The sequence below is a fragment of the Micropterus salmoides genome, unplaced genomic scaffold, assembly GCF_014851395.1.
Source record: "Micropterus salmoides isolate LMB-PRFRI ecotype aquatic unplaced genomic scaffold, ASM1485139v1 Ms_hic_scaffold_2, whole genome shotgun sequence".
Classification (NCBI taxonomy): Eukaryota; Metazoa; Chordata; class Actinopteri; order Centrarchiformes; family Centrarchidae; genus Micropterus; species Micropterus salmoides.
The window spans coordinates 45,129,496-45,142,578 of record NW_024041150.1 but is presented as its reverse complement, the minus strand read 5'-3'; the positions used below and the strand labels follow the sequence as shown (position 1 = coordinate 45,142,578).

The 13,083-nt window shown below is 41.2% G+C and overlaps 1 protein-coding gene and 1 long non-coding RNA gene across 2 annotated transcripts in view; one reads left to right on the top strand and one right to left on the bottom strand.

The window, feature by feature from the left end:
- LOC119911718 (titin-like) overlaps positions 1–13,083 on the top strand; it is a 305,379-nt gene that overhangs the window by 218,296 nt on the left and 74,000 nt on the right. The window lies entirely within an intron of this gene.
- On the bottom strand, positions 1,639–6,736 carry LOC119911728. The gene is made up of 2 exons (XR_005446013.1): positions 4,600–6,736; positions 1,639–2,063 (listed from the first exon to the last, which is right to left on the bottom strand). It is a non-coding gene; the product is annotated as an uncharacterized LOC119911728 (long non-coding RNA).

Genomic DNA, 13,083 nt, shown 5'->3' with positions numbered 1-13,083 from the left:
CATTCCACTAATCAAGCTCCTGCAGTATTTCAACCCCAGTCCTCCTCACATTCTTTGCCAGATCGTCAGTTAACCACATGTGGTACATGTGCCAAGGCCAACTATCTTCTCCTGTAAGATTCCCTGTAATTTCTGTCTCTCCCTGGACTAACCTGTTTTTCTCTGTGCCCAGGATCACACTACCTCCGGGAAACCTGCTGAACGCCACACCCCGCTCTGCTCCTATCTTGCCTGGACTAACTCCCCTCCTCTGTGTTCTCCATTCTGCCCTGTTGGAGCCAACCACCCAGTCCTCTGTTGCACCTTTCAAAAAAAAAAAAACCTTTGTTAACCCTTCGAACTGTTCCGAGTCTGCCTTTGAGTCCTCAAGTTTTTGCAATATGACAGAACGATCTGGCCAAGGCATGGACTCAGTGGACTTGGACTCGGATCCATCTGGGGTACACAAAGCCCTCGCCAGTCAGGGATATCTCCTTGGACAACATGAGCAATTAATCAGGACACTCGCTGAGAACAGCCAAGCCATGGTAAACCAAATAGCACAATTAACTGCACAAGTTTCCTCACTAACTGCACAATTTTCGCCACCTGCTCCTCCAGCTGCCTTCCCCCCCACCTGCTCCGGTGGCTGCCTCTCATCACCAGGACCACCCAGCACCTCCTCCACTCCAAGAATCGTATGTCCCCGACCCAGAACCCTTTTCCGGAGAACTGGATAAGTGCAGAGGCTTTCTCCTGCAATGCGCTATGGTTTTACCCAACGGCCACAGACTTTTCCTTCAGACGAGTCCAAGGTACTATATGTTTTGGGATTATTAAGGGGGCGAGCCCTGGCTTGGGCTGAGGCGATTAATTCTAGTCGATCCGTCTCCTCTTACACCTTTGAACTGTTCCGAGTCTGCCTTTGAGTCCTCAAGTTTTTGCAATATGACATATAGGGGTTTACAAGAGACTTACTAACAAGGGTTTTGTGCATTTGAGTATTTTAGACTGGTATTTTTATTTGGCAAAATTTTGTAAAGGTCAAGATATTTTTAGTTTAACGGGAATTTGTCTTTTGTATTACTGCCGAATTAATTAAATTATTGTGCTTTTTTCTGCTAAAGCATATTGGTGGTATTTCCATTTGGGTTTGTCAGAATGAATGCTTTTTGCTTACACAGATTAAACAGACATGTAATTTGGTCTACCATGTACAGCAAGGAGGAGTATAAATTTATATTACCTTTGTGTTTATCTGATTGGAGGCACCGTCAGTTAAAATTTTCCATTTGAGTGTAAGTGGGTGAAGGTTTCCATCATTTTCATTTATAATGGTAAGAATAATGGTACAGGTTACAGCGCCAAATTATAAAACTGTACCCAGGGCCCCGCCCATAGTGACCTTAGACAAAGAAGCATAACATAATACAATCACATGGGATGGGTGTTACACTTTATAAATTTATATGATTCTTACATTCAAAAATGCCCACACCTTTCAAAATGTCTCCTATCTAAACCCAAATTGGTACATCAGGACGTAACAAAAACTACTAAAGTATTGACTGAAATCCAAATGTCAAAACGTGGATACAAAGACAACATGAAACTATGGACCCCATCTTTCCCAAGGAGCCACACGAACACAAGTTAGACTACGGTGATATAATAAATAGTGGATTTATTTATAACAGAATGAAACAAATGGTGATAAAGTTACACTTCAGGGTGAGCCAAGGCCAACATAACAAACAAAACACCTCTAACTAGAAATCAGCACTAACCTATCAAAAAAAACTAATGAAAACCAGCCACAAACAACTGATCTTCCTAACTATTATATACAGGAGAAAAAGAAGAGTAACTGAACTGGCTGCCTAAACCTACTTAAACTAGATCAAACTGTAGCCTGTTGGGAGATGTGGAAGATGCCCCCACGTGCCAGCTGCCGCCATCTTCTCTGCCTAAATAGCAAGCTGTCAGGGAGCAACAAATCATTTGCCAACAGCTGGAACCGCAGCCACCAATCCCCCGCCGAGCACAGACAAAACCACCAATTCCAATGATGTTATGGTACAGACCTATTTACATAAGAAACAGAACAGATGGCACTGAACATTTCTCATCCTTTGCAAATTACAACCACAGTCATAACACAGAGTATAAAACTTCACTACATGTACTACGTGAGCAGAATGTAAGACAGAAATCAGCATGTTTATAATTTATTTTATTACAACTTTAATGTTTTATTAGAAGTCCTGCAATGCAACGTGCAGAGCCCCGTTCAATTGAATTGTTTTTAAGAGGAAACTGGACTACAGAGCTGTTAGCTTGTGTGACTATGACATTGTTGGTTTGGGTCTTTCCACTCTGTCAGAGGTAAAAAAAAAAAATATAGCATAACACCAAACACATCAACATTTTTCTAAAGTGGATATATTTAATAATAAAACATGGGAATTAAATTCTTTTTAGATGTGACCCAAATGGGTAATGGGTGGATTATGTATTGAGCTTGTTGGGAGACCGTTCCGGCTGAACCAGACCAACTCTCCCTGACTTGAAGATGGCACACGTATTGCAGGGTCCCCAAATACAACTGTAGAGATCAGATGTTTGATTCCCTGTAACAGTCTCTCTGGCTTGCTTGTGTATTTCAACATATCAGCTTCACAGTGGTGGGAAGCCAGTGAGGGATTTCGTCCTTTTTTTTAAAGTGCTGGATAATTAAATGTTCCTGTCTTGCTTCAATGAACCCTCACCCCCTTTTGATTCATGAACAATGCTACAGAGTTTCTCACCATCCTGTCTGTTGCTACCTCTAGCACTAAACAACAAGCAGGAAAAAAAATTATAAATGAAAATGATATGCACCATTGGATGCAGGAGTTCCAAGCCCAAATGCGTTGATCTTGCTTGTAGCGCCCCTAGAGGTGGAAGTGTGCGAATTTTTACGCCTGAGGTACACTTGGGAGTGTGTACCTACCCTATGAGTCTGTAACACTTACTGTCTAGGCTGCAGTATCACTTTTATGTATGTAGTACAAAAAATAATGAAAACCGTAACGATTATAATAAGGTTCCCAGTCCTGCTAGTCCCTTCTCGGGCTTGGAACCCTAACATTGTTAGCAATTAATACAGATTCTTACCTCTTATTATATTATTAATACTCTGGATATTGTGTTTGCCTTTCGGTTGACAGCACAAACAGAGAGAGAAGGTGAGAACAAGAACCAGGTGAGAAAGTGGACAGGTCACAACAGAAGTTGTGATGCCAAGTCTTCTCATTTAGATTTGCAAATGTCCGCTTCGTGATTTTGATAATATTTTGATTAATTGTGCAGCACCAGTAAATACATTGTTTAAAACTTTTTAAATGATTTTCTTCTACCTGTTTTCTTCTATTTTAAAGCAAAACTAGTATGTATGACATATTGTCAGAGGAAGTAAACATTGCTGAAAACTATCACTTGCAGTAATGTATGTTTTATTGTTCTTTGCTGCCATGTTATCAAATAATGATGACTGAATTGTTGCGGTGGCAGCCCAGCTGACGGTGAGTGCCCTGTGCTCTTTTTTCTTTTTTTACTTCGTCTCGCATTTCTGTTTTCTCCCCCGTGTCTCCTCGCCTCTCCCTCTGTCTGTGCTCTCTCCCTCTCCGCCCTGGAGCCCGGCTGATGGCACCTGTGTCTCATCAATCTTCACCTCCGCCCGCCGCACCTGCCTGCCATCAGCCTCATCTTCAACAGTATTTCTACCCCGGTTCTTCACTCCATCTTCGCTTTATCGTCGTCGCTCCAGTCCTGGTGCCACTGCTTCGTTCAAAGCTCTCCTGTTTCTTGTTGCTTAACCTGTTGTCTCCTGAGACTAACCCTGTCTTTTCTTTCTCCCCGCCAGGTCCACTCACCTCCGCCATCCAGTCAGTCAGCCGGGCTCCTCCGTGCCCTCGTCTGCTGGCGTCCTGCTCACCTCATCCCACCTCCCGACTCCCCTCTTCCCTTTTTCTCCCCCTCAATAAACCTCTTTTGGTAATCTGACAAGCGCTGCGTTTGGGTCCGTTCTGTCCACATCCATAACAGAACGATCAAGCCATCATGGACCCAGCACGTAGCGTTCCCTCGCCCCATCCGCGAACTCTCCTCGACACCTCCCTCTCCTGGGGGAGCGTGACTCTCTCTCTCGGGGCCCTTATTGACTCGGGCGCTGATGAAAATTTTTAGATCGGGAAATCGCTCGTCAGCTCAAGATTCCCCACGTTTCTCTTGACGCCCCCCTTCACGCCACGGGCCTTAACGCCAAACACTCTGTTACTCCCCTCGAGTTTTAATAAAGGCTCAAGTCATTCCTGGGTTTTCACGGGCACATTTATTCGATGACGGGCATGTCTTTACATGTTCACTTGCGATTCCAAATTGCCATCAGAACTGGTATATAAATAAACACAGAAAAACGTAAATTAACCTTAAATTCTTGACATACTTGCAAACAATACTAAACAGAATCACATAGAAACTAAGAAATAAAGTATACATTTATGCCATGTAAAATAATTGGCTTGTTACAAACACAGTCACGTAACACAAATAAATGACAAAGAAAGAGAAAATATATACCTCATTGGCCACATGAACCCGAGAGGGTAAACTTAGGTTATTAGTCTTCAATCCACGACGACAAAACTTATGGATAACCTTAACAATCTTCCATGGCTTTTGAGAAAACTGCAGCACATTTCTCTCATCTAGATCTTAGTGAGTGTACCCATACAGCGTCCCTGTAGCAAATTATCATTTCCGCACGGAACAAAAAAATAAGTTCCACCCTTTTCCTCAGTTTTTAACAAAATAAATAATCATGAAATTATTTATTGACCATGAAATATTTCAATCATATGATTTTTAACCTCATAATTAAAATATAAATATATATGAACCATATTTAACAGAAATGCATGAGTTGCCTTTGATTGCAGCTACACCCTCACCACGTCACCCATCGCACCCCGCCATTAGCCCTTGTCACATCCGGGAACCACCACGAGTCCCTCGCCTTCCACCTAATCACCTCCCCTGCCGCTCCCCTGGTTAGCCACCCATAACCCTAACATCGATTGGTCGCGGGGGAAGATCAGGAATTGGAGCGCCTCCTGTTATGCGTCCTGTCTCCTGTCAGCTCGAGCCCCCGGTAATCCTCCCCGGCCTACCCCACCTCCCCTTCCTCCCGACCTGTCAGGTGTCCCACATCTGTATCACGACCTCGCTCTAGTTTTCAGTTAAAATCAGGCTCTGTCGTTACCCCCCCACCGCCCCTACGACTGCTCCATAGACCTCCTCCCGGACGCGCCTCTCCCTTCAAGTCACCCCTACAACCTGTCGCGTCCGGAGAGAGAGTCTATGGAGCAGTACATTAAAGACTCTCTTGCTGCCGGCATAATCCTCCCCTCTTCCTCTCCACTAGGGGCTGGCTTCTTTTTTGCATGTAATTAAACTTGCACATTCCAGCAAGAAACATCTGTATGACCAGTCCAGACAGGATGTGAGGGCACTCCTCAAACATCATTTTAAAACGAGGCAGTGAAGTTTAGTTACAACTCTGGACTAATGCAAGATGGGAAGCAGTGGATTCATATTGAATATTAAAAAGTTGATTAGCGATGTGGCAGCACAGTAGCAGAGGTCCTCACGACCATCAGCTAATTATGCAAATTTGGAGACATACATTTCATTATTAATCTGAAAATTGAGGTCCTGTGTTAAAGACCAGAACTAATACCAGTTTCCGACCAAAAATTTGTACCTTCCCGGCAAATGTCAATCAACAGCAAAGCATACTTTTTCAAAGGTACGGTAACAAGAAGTAAGCTAGCTTCAGAGCAGCCCAACACCTCGACGACACCGACATGCGACATGCGACAACGACCCTAAACCTGGAGGAGTGTTTGCCGATAAGACAGTGTTTGAAGAAATAGGGAAAATGAGTGCTACTCTTCAGATGGTGGTGGCTGATGTTGTCTTAATTAAGGAGACAACAAAAGAGCTTGAAGATGCGGTGGGGAGCATACAAGTGAGGCTGGGAGAGGCAGAACAACGGATATCAGACATGGAATACGTAAATACACGAATGGAGGAAAGCACGGGGAAGTGTGATAAAAGACTGGAAGCACTGTGGAAGACCTGGAATACCTCAGCAGAAGAAATAATGTAAGAATGGTGGGACTCAAAGAGGGCAAGGAGGAGACGGGCAAAGTTATTCAGTATGTGGAAAAGATCATCTCTCTGGGGCTCGGGCTATCCGGCAACAAGTTTGAAACTGAGTGTGCCCAACGCTCTTTGGCACCCATACCAGGCCCGAATCAACCGCCCAGGACCATACTGATGCGCTTCCTGCGCTCATCAGCCCGAGACAAGGTGCTGCAGGTGGCTAAGGAAAGACGTGGGATCGAAGCACCGAGTTCTGGGTTTCTTTGACCCAGGGATGTGTTTATATTTTTCATGTTTTATCTCTGCACTAAGACAGTATTTCTGAGAAGGCCTAACACTCTGAATAACCTCTTGAATATGTGGTTATTTAATATTGAAACCAGGGTGAGAGAACTGAGGTCAAAGAGTATTTACATGTCTAGAAATGATGGCTAACCGGTACATTAACATAATATCATGGAACATAAATGGATGTGGGAACCCCACTAAAAGGAGGAAGGTTCCGACATATTTGAAATCTAAAAATACAGATATAGCATTTATTCAGGAGTCTGATATAATAGGAGATGAAGAGGCAGGGAAATTTAAGAGTTTTGTTACAATATGGTTTTCATAGCTCATGCTCTAGTAAACAGAATGGGTGATGATTCCAATTAATAAAAAAGTTTTATCATGCTAAAACAACACAATGATAAAGACGGCAGAATTATTTGTATTGAAACCTTGATGCAATTCATATGATGACGGAGGAATTGAGTCTGGTGGACACATGGAGATTGGTGAACCCATGTGAGAGGTCACAAATCTCACTCAAGGATTATTTTTTCCGATGTCTAACTCATTAATAGACTTAGTAGTGGACTGTGAGTTAGGGGCTATTTGCTGTTAGTGATGATGCCACAGTGGAGTTACATGTTGTCCTGAACACACATAATGAGAAAAGAGTACGTTGGAGACTTAACAATGTGTGGCTACAGGATGTGTCATCTAGCAATATATTATCAGAGGATCTTAAAACTTTTTTTGAAATTAATATTGGCTCTACAGAAACAATTTCCTCGGTCTGGGAAGCGTCTAAAGCCTCTATAACAGGGAAACTTATTGCTCATGCCTACAAAATGAAAAAGGAGAATGCGAAGAAAGAAAATGCATTAGACAAAGAGATCCGAAAATTAGAGAAAGAACTGGCAAGTCACTATTCAGATAAGCTATACAAAACAATCTGTTATATGAAATATCAGTTACATGATATATATAACAAAGGGTGAATATGCCTTATTTAGGCTAAAAACTAATTTCTATGAATGGGGCGAAAAGATTGGCAGATTGTTAGCGAGGAAATTAAGGCATCAGGATACTTCCAACAACATTCCAATGATTAAGAATGATAATGGATTAGTAACTTCATCAAAAGAAATCAATCAGATTGTTTGAATTTTTTATGAATATCTATACACATCCTCCTGTGCTTCTAATCCGGAAGATACAGATATGTTTTTCTCAGGTATTCATCTGCCTTCTGTATCTAATGAGCAAAAAGACATGCTGGATGCTCCAATAACAGAGGAAGAGATTAGGGCTACTAACTCATCCATAAAAACCAGGAAATCACCTGGTTTGGATGGCTTTCCAGTTGAATATTACAAGAAATATATTGATATTTTGGCGCCCATTCTGCATCAGGTATACATGGAGGCATTTGAGAGGGGCTCGCTGTCGGGTACGTTTAATGATGTTTAATCTCTCTTATTCCTAAGAAAGACACCTCAGATGTGTCCAATTTCAGACCTGTGGGGGTGGATTGTAAGATCCTGACAAAGACCTTGGCGTTGCATCTAGAGAAAATAATGCCAGACATTATACATGGAGATCAAGTAGGTTTTATTAAAAAAAAGGTCTTCAGTTACTAACATATGATGCATATGAATTGTTCCAATCCAGTACCAGTGGCAGCCTTTTCACTTGATGCTGAGAAGACTTTTGACAGGGTGGAGTGGGGGTTTCTCAGGTATTAAGTATCTAGGCATTCAACTAAATACCAACTCCTGCAGAAAATGAAAATGATTTTGGATAAATGGGGTAAATTTAAGCTCACACTGTGGGGAAAAATTTATGTAATTAAAATGGTGGATCCACCACAATTCATGTCTCCAAGATGTTGCCAGTCAATATAGCACCACAGCTGTTTAAACAATATGATTATATATATGAATTTTTATGGGATAAAAAAGACCAAGGATTAATATGAAGAAGGGAAATGGGAGGTAGGGGTCTACCTAATGTAAGATTATATAACCTAGCATTTGAAATGTCTAAAATGATAAAACATTGGAAGGGAATAGATCAGGAGCTGAGCTGGATCAAAATTGAAAGGGGACTAACTAGCCCATTTGAACCTCTGGATGTCCTCTCACATGGTGTAACAACCTATACAACACAACACAACATAATTACTTTTCAAACCCAGTGTTGTCTTATTCTAAAGCAGTCTGGAAAGAAGACAGCTTTACGCCTCTCTATGGTATAACCCAGCCATACGTATTGGGAAGAAACCTATTTATTGGAACCAATGGCTTATCAGAGGGATACGCAAAATAAGTGACCTGTGGATGGAGTGTTCATGTCATTTTCTGATAGTATGCAAAAATATAATTTGGAATATAAAGGTAATTTTTGGAAATATTTACAAATATGAGACTGTATCACAAAGGGTAAATTTAATCACAACAAGAATATATTGATGGAAGTTTTGGACCTACCTAATATAACACACACAGCAGCAGTATTCTACAAGACATTTAGTACAGGAGAAGATATATGTAAAAATCTGAGGATCATTTGGCGGAAAGACCTAGGGTGTGATCTGAGTGAGGAGGATTGGTTAAAAATCTTATCTAATAAAGGGAAACACATGAGAGAGGCGAAGGGAAAATTTATTCAGTACAAGATAATTCATATATTTTATTTCACCCCTTCAAAACTACATAGAATTGGCTTAATAGGAAATAATTTATGCTGGAAGTGTCTGAGTGAAGTAGGGACATTTTTGCATGTAATTTGGGGATGTAAACTGGTCCACCCGTTTTTTGGGAGAAAGTACAGGAACATATGAGTAAGTGGCTGGGTGTGGTGGTACCTGTGTCACCAAGACTGTGTTTGCTATGGGACCAAACAGAAATGTCAAATATATCTAAATATGGACGAGGGGTTTTAAAAGTTGGGATTGTCTCGAATAATTCTCAGAGAATGGAAGAGTACAGTCGCCCCAGATGTTAAAAAATGGATGTAAATGATGTCAGAATTTGCATCATACAAATGCATGTTGGCTAGAATCAATAACGAAGAGGAACAGTTTAGGAGGGCATGGGAATGTGTCTTTCTGTAAGTCAGACATATGGAAAGATTTGTGGAAATGGTGCTGAATGTATATTTTGGTTGTTTCAGATACGGAAATGTCGATTTGCAGGCGGTCTGTATGTTGGGGTTAGTGTTTATTTTGTATGTTTTGTATGTTTGAATAAATAAAAACTGTAATGACAAAAAAAAAGCGGGGCAGACTGGGCAACATGGATGCACATTTCACTAAATAATAAACATATTCAGCCCAGTCATTTTATATTTGAAAATGTATTAAAGGAAACCTGGAGGAGCCAGTTTGGATGGGCCTCATGCTGTATGATTGTTATCAGCTAACAATCATTTATATAAAATATTTATAATTTACAGGAGCTGTGCTGAGGTTTGTCAGTAGAGGAGATGCTGGATCATCAGCCAGTACAAGAACAGTTGATCCACATCCACCCTCAGCCAGTACGAGCACATGACACAATGACCCTGCAGATTGGTCCTCAGTTTTATCAGACTTCATGAGGAGTGAGTTAGTGCGAAGAGGTCTGTTCAAACCAGCACTGGATTTTTCTAGGTTTCTGTTCAGGCTTCTTACAGAGATTGTAATTGTAATAATATAATAGATTGTAGTGAGAGCATTGTGGTGTCAGGTGTGACCGTGCTCTGTTGTCGCACTGTGAGTTGCAGCCATTTTGTGACCGAATGGTGACATAACTGGTGGAGTTTTGCAATATAAACATCTGAAAACTGAAGCCAGCCTTGCTCTGTTTGGGACTGTGAGCTGTACTTTATGAGAGTTGCTGAGGTTAACAGTAGATTTTTGGTGAGATTGTAAATTGAGAAGTGTTTCAGTTAGTTTTGGTTTCCTCTTGTCTCATTCTTACATACCCAAAGTCCCAAAAGGGGTTCTGTGTCTGTCAGACGGGGATAGTACCACAACAGCAGCGCAACAATGCAGACTTATCCTCCTCTTTTCTTTATGTGTGGTACTTTTACTTTTGATTACTTATTTAAGTATTTTTAAAACCAGGTACGTTTTTACTTTTACTTGAGCAGGTTTATACTGGATGACTTTTGCTTTTACATTTTTCATGTGATATCTGTACTTTTACAGGTTTTTACTGGTTTTATGAGAGGAGCTGGTAATCACTGACTATTGAAGAAATGGTTATTTAATTTTAAATTCAATCTGGCTCAGGAGCTGGGAAAATTGGTTATTCAACACATGATAATATTTCTGTACCATATAATTTCTAAGAAAGTATATAAAGGTGCTTGGAACAAAGCATTAGTTTAACAAAGAATTCATGCAGGAATGTAAATTAGTTTAAGATTACAAGATTAAGAGCACTGCGAAATTATTATTTATGTTTTTTTTCTTTTGGTAATAACATGATAATAAACTACTCAGATTGAAGTGGTATGCCACAAAGTAACTTAACAAAGATGATTTAATTCAAACAAGGTACTAAGGCAAGTTTATAAGGAGACAACATTTCTTTGTCCCCACAAAGGATTTTGGGGCTGTTTTCTTCTCTGGTGTCTGGCAGTGTTATAAGTTCACAACTGGGTGTGAATAGGGAAAGGGTTTGTTAGAGTCCATGTTAATGGGTCTTTGGTGAGGTAGAGAATCAGGACTGAAGAAAGGGGTTCTTTCATGTCTGAGGTAATCTGAAAGGAGAACACCAATACCATGTTTACCCTGTCCTTTTTGCTCCTCGAGTGTCTGTGTGGGGGGAGTTTAGAGGTTAGTCTCTGGACAAGGTTAATATTATCATTTTAACAGTCATGCATAGAGTCTGTTATCTGAGCTTCACCAGAGGTGGTAGGTTTTATCGTCAAAACTTAAATACAATGTTTATAATGGCAGAGATGAATGTTTTGGATTAAGATGAAATATTGTTTTCTAGTGTTGTTTCAGTCTTAAACGATATATATTCATATTCAACTAATCTCACGCATGTGGTCTTGTACTCTTCCGTTCACTTTTTGGGGATATGAGCAGCCACTCCCAACTGATCCTCATTTTTGCTGAAGTCTGACAGGCTCAACGGCGCAGATCAAAGGACTTTATCTGGGGCGAGTTTAAACAGTGAAAACATTTTGCAGTTTGCTACATTTTGTCAATTCCCAGATTTGCATGACAAGTGCAACAAAGATGTAGAAAGAACGAGAAAACAGCCACAAGAGGCAGCTAAATGACCCAATTTAATATACCTTTTCCTGGACCTCTGGAGGAAAGGTTGCTGTGGCAGGCACAGATGAGGCAGGACCCAGCACAGGCACAGGTGCACAATTAGTAATGTCATGTAATGTAAAATCTATGTGCTCATCAGTTTCACTTTTAACCAATGATGTTTTTCACAGTAGGATGTTCAGCCACGATATGCAGGATTCTTTCTGCTAAGTCAGACACTGTATCCTTCGGAAAGCAGAGTATTTTGGTGTTCTTACTGTACAAAGCTTCTTACATCATTTATAGCAGCGTCACCCAAAATCAGAGTTTGAGGCCCAGTCGTTAGCTTTCCCTGCAGCCTTTTACTTTCTGATTTACTCTCAGTCCTTACCCTTCTGTGTGAGGACAGGAGGTCATCCAGGTCATCAGATGGAGATCCAGGGTCCTACAATAGTGGTGAAAATCTGTTCTGCTGTTGCACACTCGGTTGTTGGGGAGGTTTGTTGCTAACTCTACCTTTCGCAGCTGTCCACGGCTGTGTCCTACCAAGAACAGGGGTTGAAGAGGCGCTCTGCCTGGATGATAATGCAGGCCAGCCAGTCACATCACAAATCTCAGGGCGCTGGGTTCTGTCTGTTACTCGTCCTCCCATTTCCCCAGGAAATGATTTACTCGCTTTGCACCAAGAGCGTCCCAGGGAGGACTCCCACTTTTAGATTTATTACCCAGTACACAGGCCTCCTGCTTCTTGGTAGTCTTGTTGGTGCTAATTAGCTGTGTGTTAGCATGCTCTTGTCCACTGTTTTGGGTCCACGGTAAAGTGGTGTCATTCCCACATAGTCCATTCACTTCCACATTCACTTCTAACCTGTTGATCTTGGATTCCAGCACAGTAAATTTCTGTAGAAGTTTGTAGAAGTTGTCCGTGGAGAAGGGGGGCATGTTGTTGCTAATTAGCAGTAGCTCCAACTCCAGTTACAGCTGTACAGGCTAGTGCTATTGATAGGCTGCACTCGCGTAGCACTAAGATCATGAAGTGTTTAAAGTATGGCAATAGCCTACTTTATCTGAGTAGATGACAGTCCCAATGATTTAAAAGTATCCAAGAGCCGCTGCTAATAATTTCTAGCAGGAAAAAAAAAGAGTTTCAGCAAAAGAATGCAAGCAGAGGCAAGTGCAAGCAGCAAAGTGTCTGCACTGTAAGAAAGCAGGAATTAGTTTTTTTTCTACAATGTTATCAATGTCAAATTTTAAAAATATCTATTTTCAGGCCAATGCCGAGTGTACAGATACAAGGGTCTTCACTTTCATAGTCCTCTAATGATTTCACACCATAGTTGAATACAAAGGGAAGGAGCACACACGAAGAATAA